This window comes from Cynara cardunculus (assembly GCF_001531365.2).
Source record: "Cynara cardunculus var. scolymus isolate 2C chromosome LG 10, CcrdV1, whole genome shotgun sequence".
Taxonomy (NCBI): Eukaryota; Viridiplantae; Streptophyta; class Magnoliopsida; order Asterales; family Asteraceae; genus Cynara; species Cynara cardunculus.
In genome coordinates, this window is record NC_037537.1 from 7,204,621 (window position 1) to 7,213,974 (window position 9,354).

Here is a 9,354-nt window from a genome sequence, read left to right on the forward strand (position 1 = left end):
AGATATGATGGACAATGGAACTCCATGTCTAGTCACAATTTCTTTGATATAGATTTGAGCCAATCTTTCTAATGAATAAGTCTCTTTCCTTGGTAGGAAATGTGCAGACTTTGATAGACGGTCCACTATTACCCATATTGCATCATAAGCTTTTGGAGTTCGGGGTAATTTCATGATAAAGTYCATCGTAATATGATCCCATTTCCAAATCGGTATTTCCAATGATTATAGATTCCCATAGGGCCTCTGATGCTCTATTTTAACCTGCAAACAAGTTATGCATCGTTCTGCATATCTTATGATGTCTTTCTTGAGACCAGGCCACCAATAAAATCCCTTCATATTTTTATACATCTTGTTGGTACCTGGATGGATGGAATAACGGGACTTGTGGCTTTCATTTAGGATGGTTTCTCGTGTATTCCCATAATTTGGTACCCATATCCGACCTTGGAAACATAATATTCCTTCCCCATTCGGCTCCATGATGGAAGTTATCTTACCCACTTTTTCTGATTTCTTGTTTTCTTCCTTGACAGCCCCTGTTTGGCATCTCTGTATTTTCTTATGAAAATCTGTGTTTAAACTTATTTTCATCGCCACTGCCTTGATAGTTCCACTTCTCTCTTTACGGCTCAGTGCATCGGCTACAACATTAGCCTTTCCTGGGTGATACAAACTTTCACAGTCATAGTCATTAACTAATTCAATCCATCGTCGCTGTCTCATATTCAGATCCTTCTGGTTGAATAAGTGTTGTAGGCTTTCTGTATAAATTTTACACTTCGTTCCCAATAGGTAATGCCTCAAAATCTATAAAGCAAAAACCACGACCGCCAATTCCATGTCGTGAGTTGGATAGTGCTTTTCATGATCTTTTAATTGTCGAGATGCATATGATATGACTTTCCCTTTTTGCATTAAGACACAGCCTAAACCCAACTTCGATGCATCACTAATACCACAAAGTCTTCAGTTCCATCGGTAATGATAGTAGCGGAGCACTGCAAAGATGATCTTTTAATAACTGAAAGGATTTTTGCTGTTCTTCTTCCCACTGAAATTTAACATTCTTTTGGGTTAATTTCGTCAAAGGCATGGGTATTTTAGAGAAATCTTGAATAAACTTGCGGTAATAACCTTCCAATACCAAGAAACTTCGAACTTCAGATGGTGTTTTCGGTGCCTCCCATTTTGCAACGGCTTCAATCTTTGCTGGATCTACCTTTACTCCATCCTCAGATATAACATGCCCCAGAAACTGGACTTCTCTTAGCCAAAATTCACACTTTGATAGTTTAGCATACAACTTTTCTCTTTTCAAAAGCTCAAGGATCAATCGAAGATGTTCTGCATGCTCTTCTTGGGTTTTGGAATATATAAGAATATTATCGATAAATACAATGATAAATTTATCAAGGTATTCTCTACATATTCGATTCATCAGATCCATGAAAGCTGCAGGTGCGTTAGTTAAACCGAATGGCAGAACCAAGAATTCATGGTGCCCGTACTTGGTTCGGAATGCTGTTTTTGTTATATCACCTTCTTTAACTTTCAACTGATGGTATCCTGATCGCAAATCAATCTTTGAGAAGTAACTGGCTTCTACTAGTTGATCAAACAAATCATCGATCCTGGGTAATGGATATTTTTTCTTTATGGTCAGTTTGTTTAACTCTCAATAATCAATACACATACGCATAGTGCCATATTTCTTTTTCACAAACAGAACTGGAGCTCCCCATGGTGAAGTACTTGGCCTAATAAATCCTTTGTCTGACAAATCCTTTAATTGCATAACCAGTTCTTTTAATTCTGATGGAGCTAATATGTACGGTGCTTTTGCTACAGGTGCTGCTCCAGGTATCAAATCAATCCCAAATTCAATAACTCTATCTAGAAGTAGCCCTGACAAGTCTTTTGGAAAGACTTCAGGATATTCACTGACAACCAGAATTAATTCTTGCTTACTCTGTTCTTTCTTAGCATCAATTATGTAAGCTAAAAATCCTTGGCATTTCTTTTGGATACATTTTCTGGCTTTCATCACAGATAGCAAACTGGTATGATGATCCTGATGATCACCATAAATTACGAGTGTCCCTCTGTTATGTAACATAATTCTAATCATCTTTTTATTGCAAACGATGCTGGCCTTATTTTCTACCAACCAATCCATTCCTACTACCAAATCAAATTGGGAAACAATCGGATGGGTAGCTCACAATCCTCAATCATGATAGTGCAGTTTTTAAACATATAACTCACAGATACTTGACCGTTAGCAGTATCAACTACTAACTTATCGTCAAGTAACACAGAATTCATATGAGCACATAAGGCAAATGATGGGGATACAAACGAGAAGTTTGCACCCGAGTCAAATAACACTTTAGCATGTAAAGATTTCACGAAAAATGTACCTGTTACTACATCGGGTGTAGTTTTTGCTTCATATTTGGTCATTTGAAAAGATCGACCCCGCGCCCCACCCATTGCTCCTCTGCCCATATTTGGTCTTCCCCGGCCTGTTGATGTATTGCTCCCCATGGTTAACTGTGGGGCTTTCAATTGTGGACAATTTGGTCTGAGGTGATCTGGAGAATTACAATTAAAACACCTTTTAACTGTTGAGCAAACATTCGACAAATAACCTGTTTCACCACATTTATAACATTTCCTTAGCTCAATCCTGCATTCTCCCTGATGAACTTGATGACATTGGGGACAAGTCCTTTAATTGAATCTTTGTATGGGCCTATTTCTAAGCTTTACAACTTTTGGTCCTTTGTATCCGGTTGATGGACCTTCCCATTTCCTCTTTTCTATTGCTTTCCTTTCTTCTTGTCTGTTCTTGTTTCTTTCTGTTACCTCCGCTGGGTCAACGGTCAATGAAAATGTAGCCGGATTCATGGCTATGACAAATTCTCGGATTGATGGTTTCAATCCCCAAATATACCTTTCCACTTTTCTAGATTCCGAGAAATATAATGTTTTGCAAATCTTGAATATTCATCTGTATATCCCCTTACAGTTCTGTTTCCTTGTTCCAATTTTAGAAAGTCTTCTTCCATTTGTCTAATGGCAGCTTTTGGGCAAAACTGCTCCTTGAATCTGTTGACAAACTCTAGCCATGTCATAGTTTGCAAAATATCTGTTATGGCTAAGAATTCTACTTCCCACCAAAATAACACATTTGATTTTAACACCGAGACTGCAAATCTGACTTTATCTGTTTCTGCATATCGGATGATATTGAATACAAACTCCATCTCTTTGACCCAACACATGGCTTTAATTGGATCCCTTTCTCCCGAGAAGTTTGGTGGTTTACAAGTTAGAAACATCTTTATATCTCCTTCCCTATTATTGAGAATTGGACTCGATGGAGTAACTTCAATTCTGCCCGTCTCTATTCTGGCAGGATTCCTCGAAATAGAAGTCAAGGTTTCCCTTAGCTTTCCATTTCTTCAGCTAATATGTCTCTTATTACATATTCTGGGTGAGACATCCGTTCTTGATTCATATTTTTAGAGTTTGATTCTGCTTGATTCATATTAATTTCTGGCTGGCTTATTCTGCCTCTGGTCTGCCCCCTACCTCTACCTCTACCTCTGCCTCTACTTCTGCCCTCAGAGGTGCCAATAAAAGCAACAGGGGATTCTTCTTCATTAGGGTGGGTGATCCTTTCTGACCTTCTTGATCTACTAGCCATTTGTAGATAACAAAGTTAAAACACATATTTGTCACATTCCCAAATATAATAAAGTGTCTAAGTTCAGTTATGTACCTGTAGATTCAAAATTAYATTKGCCAGATGTAATCCGAAAATACCTTACACACTGATCTCTTAACTTATTATATTTATTCCAAARGTGCTAACTATGTCTGGGACACTAATATGCAATGAAATATTTTAAGTCTAGGTATCATACAGGTGAATACCTAAATCCCTTAAACTCAGGCTCTGATACCATATCTGTAACACCCCCAAATCCATACATAGCATATAACACATATTTCTATATAGAATACATGTTTTTCCCCACATAGGACCTTGATACAAGAGTCTATAATGTAAAATACGCAACCCAAAAATTCCAAAAGTACATGTTCTTGCRTCCTAGCATCTRTGCTTCCAAAACAGCTAAGCACATAGGGAAGTAATTCACATAATGCTCTTTCCCTAATTATCTTTACTTGTACAAATACTTTTGAAAACACGAAATGAGGGTTAGACATGAATGTCTAGTGAGGTTCCCGTTTTATGTAATGCAAGGTGAAGATCACCAAAACATTTATTTCAAATAATTCATCTTATGAACCAAAACTAAAATCATAATGTTTATGTCCATCGGGTCTCTGGTTCCAAACCATACTTAGAATATATTTCAATAACTAGGACCAGAGCCCCTCTAGTCTCTCTTCCAGAGCTTCTGGTTCCTCGAAGAGAGCCTCTGGTTGTACTAACCAGAGCTTCTGGTTCAAAACACATGATCAACCAGAGCCTCTCTGGTTCAACGTGTAAGCCAACTGGAGCCTCTCTGGTCTGTTTTTCATAAAAGATTCTAAGTATAAAATTCTTTTCTTAAAAACCTCTAAAAATATGATTTTGACATAGAAGCTCTTATCAATAGATACAGAGCCTCTGATCCAATTAGTACATTTAGTAAAAGCTTGTTCATTCTCCAAATCAATAACCAGAATCCTCTGTTCCAATAATGAGGACCAACCAGAGCCCCTCTGGTTCCTTACAAGGAACAACCAGAGCCCCTCTGATTCCTTATAAAATGACCATTCTGTTCCAAAATACTATTAACCAATACCAATGGCCATAGGCCAAGTTTTCCCTTTCTCAATAACGTCAATACTATTATTTATAATAAGAACAATATCTTTGAGTTCTCAAATCACAAAGAAGTAAGGAATCAAATCTATTGTAGTCTTAAAAGACATAATAATAAGAACTATAATATTCACACACAATTGTCATCCTTATATCCAAAGGTACACCTCTCCTTGATATGCCACCCTTATTCCAAAAGACCCCTCTCCTTGATATGTCACCCTTATTCCAAAAGACATCTCTCCTTGATATGCCACCCTTATTTCTTCTTCAAAATCTATGAATTAGTTTGGATGAAGGACCACCGTCACAACCATCTTATCGGATCCTCATTCATAGTATTATCCATAAAATCTATAGATTAATTCCAAATGAAGACAGATCAAAAATCATAATCGTCTCAAAAGAATATGCTGTATAGTTTTCTACCAACAGTTTTATCATTAAAACCTTTCAAACTCAAGAACAATCTATTCTTTCAATGGTTTCCAAAAACATCATATCCCTTTTTAAATCCTCAAAACAGGATATCATTTACAAAACTGTTTTAAAGAAACAATCCCTTCTTTATCTTTCCCAACACAGTTTTTAATACTCAATTATATAACAATAACACCTTTAAACTATCAAAACAGTTTTACCATCTTTTCTTCAAAACCAACATAAAGACCCAGTAGTTTATATAACAATATATATAAAAGTTTTAATCATCAAAAACTCACAGTGTATAATAAACAGTATTTTTAAAAACTCACCTTAACAATCACAGATTCTGTAGTTTTAAAACACACAACAAAKCACAAGCTCTTCAAACAGCTTTGAACAAAAGATTTGTTCAAAAACACTTCTCACTGCCACAACACTCTTTTTCTCTTTCAACAGATTTTTCTTCAAATGAAATGATAAGATAGAATCTTATCTTTTTATTTCTTTAAATACTCTCACCATGACGGTGGAGTTTATTTTAATTATTATAAAACTCATAGGCGGTGAATCATTTATCCAATAGAAATAACCTTGGGTGGTGGGTTTATTTATCATAAAATTCATGATTTCTTAACAATGAAGGTATAAGTTTTTTAAATATTATAATAATATTTCTACCAAGATATCTTATCACAAATATGCACCACCTCATGTATGCTTCACACCACATGCATATATGTATAAATTACATACATATCATGCCATCTTTTCACATATGTGCATGCACAATATCATGTTCATATTTCACATATATAGTTCATGTATTTCTACTTAGATATGCATATTTCACGTAATCTATATAATAAACATGTATAAATTACCTCAACTCATGTTGTCTCAAACCTGGTTATAACAGTTACTCAATTTGGGAAAAGTATTAAGGTTTTCAGAAGTGACAATGGAACCGAATTTACAAATAACAAAATTATCTGAGTTCTTTAAGTCTAAGGGTATTATCCATCAACATCTTGTGTCTATACACCCCCAACAAAATGGGGTGGTTGAGCGTAAGCATAAGCACTTACTTAATGTTGCTCGGGCTCTCATGTTTCAGGCCAGAGTTCCCCTTAGTTTGTGGAGTGAGTGTGTTTTAAAAGCTACATATTTGATAAATCGAACTCGCACTTCTCTTTTATATGGTAAGACTCCTTATGAGTTCGTTTATGGATTTCAGCTTGTCCTTACTCACTTACGTAATTTTGGTTGTCTCTGTTTTGCTCTTATTCCCAACATCTCTGATAAATTTTCCCAAAAATCTAAAAATGTATTATGTTGGGATATGCAAACTCAAAGAAAGGTTATAGACTGTATAGTCTAGAAACCAAGAAAATTATATTTTCCAGAGACATGAAATTTTATGAAAATATTTTTCCTTTTAAAATGAGTAATGACAAGACTGATCTGGTTGATGTGAACATTGATAATTTGAATTTCTTTGATACTGTTTCTGGTGCTTCTAATGAGTTTGATGTTATGGGATCCAATGATGAGACCAGTGGACCTCCTTGTGACCCTAGTAATCTTGACAAATACAGTAGTAGCAACCGTAGGGAACTAGGTGGCCCTTCTAGGACTGATAATAATTAGTCGTTAGGCAGCTCTAATGTTGAGGGCGGGCAGGATGTTTCTCAAGAAGGAGATCTTGGGAGAGTTATCAGTTGGCAGCCCTTGGGCAGCCCTAGACTGGTTGCCAATTCTCCTCGTGATGCTACTTTTTTTACTGATAATACTAATAATGATACTGGTCATGGTTCTGAGGATACACAGTCCCAAACTCAATCTCTTAGAAGGTTTACTAGGGCTAGTAATTTTCCTCGAAAATATGATGATTTTGTTATAGAGGGAAAGGTTAAATACGGTATTGAAAGGGTTGTTAATTATTCCTGTCTTTCTTCTGAGAATCTTTGTTTTGTGTCAAATTTAAACAAGTCTATTGAGCCTAAGTCTTTTAAAGAAGCATATTGTGATCAAAATTGGTTAAATGCTATAAATGAAGAGATGGAGGCTTTACATAGGAATGGAACTTGGTTTATCACTAATTTGCCTAGTAATAGAAAAGCTATAGTTGTAAATGGGTCTATAAAATCAAATACAAGTCTAATGGTGAAATTGAAAGGTATAAAGCTAGGTTGGTAGCTAAGGGGTATAGTCAACGTGAAGGTCTTGATTATGAAAAGACTTTTTCGCCAGTAGTCAAAATGGTTACTGTTAGGTGTATTATAGCCCTGGCTGTTCAATTTAAGTGGCCTTTATTTCAGTTAGATGTTAATAATGCTTTTCTTTATGGTGATTTGTTGGAAGATGTTTATATGACTTTTCCTGATGGTTACTATAGTCCTAGTGATAAAAGGGTGTGTAAGTTAGTTAAGTCTTTGTATGGCTTAAAACAAGCACCCCGTCAGTGGCTGTCTTCTCGAGAATGGTTTTGTTCAAAGTGTTAGCGACTATTCTTTGTTTACAAGACATGTTAATTCTGTGTTTCTTGTTCTTCTTGTTTATGTTGACGATATTGTGATTACAGGAAATAGTGTAAATGAAATTAACATTTTTAAGGATTACTTGAAAAGTAAATTTTTAATCAAAAGATCTAGGAAAATTAAAATTCTTTTTGGGAATTGAAATTCTAGATTGTTTTGATGGTGTTTGTATGTCCCAAAGAAAGTATTGCTTAGAACTTTTAAATGATTTTGGTTATCTGGGATGTAAACCTTCAAGTACTCCAATGGATGTTAATTTAGTCATTTTTTATTCTATTAATGAAAAGGATCCTCTGCTTGCTGATTTTTCTGGTTATCAAAGACTAATAGGAAGACTGATTTATCTTCTAGCAACTCGCCCTGATATAGCATTTGCAGTGCATTGTTTGAGTCAATTTATGCATGCACCGATACAGTCACATTTAAACCTGGTGTTAAGAATTCTCAGGTATCTTAAATCATCTCCTGGAAAAGGGGTCAGTCTTACAAGGTCAGAAACTTTTACTCTTACTGATTTTGTAGACGCTGACTGGGGTAAGTGTTTATCATCTAGACGCTCCGTAACAGGTTATTGTTTATTTCTTGGGAACTATCTTATTTCCTGGAAAAGTAAGAAGTAGAACATTGTTTCACGCTCTTCTGCAGAGTCTGAATACAGGGCCATGGCATTTATAACATGTGAAATTATCTGGGTATTAAAAATCATGTCAGATTTAGATATAAATAATCTTCTTCTTGTAAGTTTATTCTGCGATAACAAATCTGCCATTCAAATTGCAAATAATCCTGTTTTTCATGAAAGAACAAAGCATATTGAAATTGACGTTCATTTTATTCGTGAAAAAAATCAGTAGAGGCATTTTGAAAATTGTGAAAATTCACTCATCTGAACAAACGGCAGATATCTTAACAAAAGCTCTCAGTATTAATCTTCATAACTACATGTGTTCAAAGTTGAAAATGATAGATTTGTTTAAATGTCAAGATTGAGGGCGGGTGTTGGAAATATCTATAGTTCCAATCTTGACTTAATAACTAATTTTCCTTTAAATGTCCTTTGTTTGTTATGTTCTTAACAGATAAGGGTAGATAATGTAATATAGTGAAAGTGGTTGCTGGGATTCAGTTAAGAGGACTGGGCCTCACTTTATACGGAAGATAAAGGGTAGCGGAGCAAAAGGTTGAATACTCAAGGACCATTCCTGTCAAAGTCATATTCATATATAAAAGAAGAAGGAGCCGGTTTAGCTAACATATCACTCATTTTTTCTCTCATTTTGAATCATTCAAGAGTGCTCTCTCTCTCTATTTCTTCATTACGATTCTTAAAGATCTGTCTCAGATCTTTGACGCAACAACCTGAGTTAGTGTTTCTTGTTTAAAGTTCTTTAGATTCAAATAATGATTAGTTCTTTGTATATTTTCTTTTATGTAAATCTGTTTAGAATATGAATCTGGTTGTTAATCTTTTTCTAATTTTAAGTCTCAATATTGTGAATGTTAAAAGTATGAAAGTTTACACAACATAAGCAAATAACAATA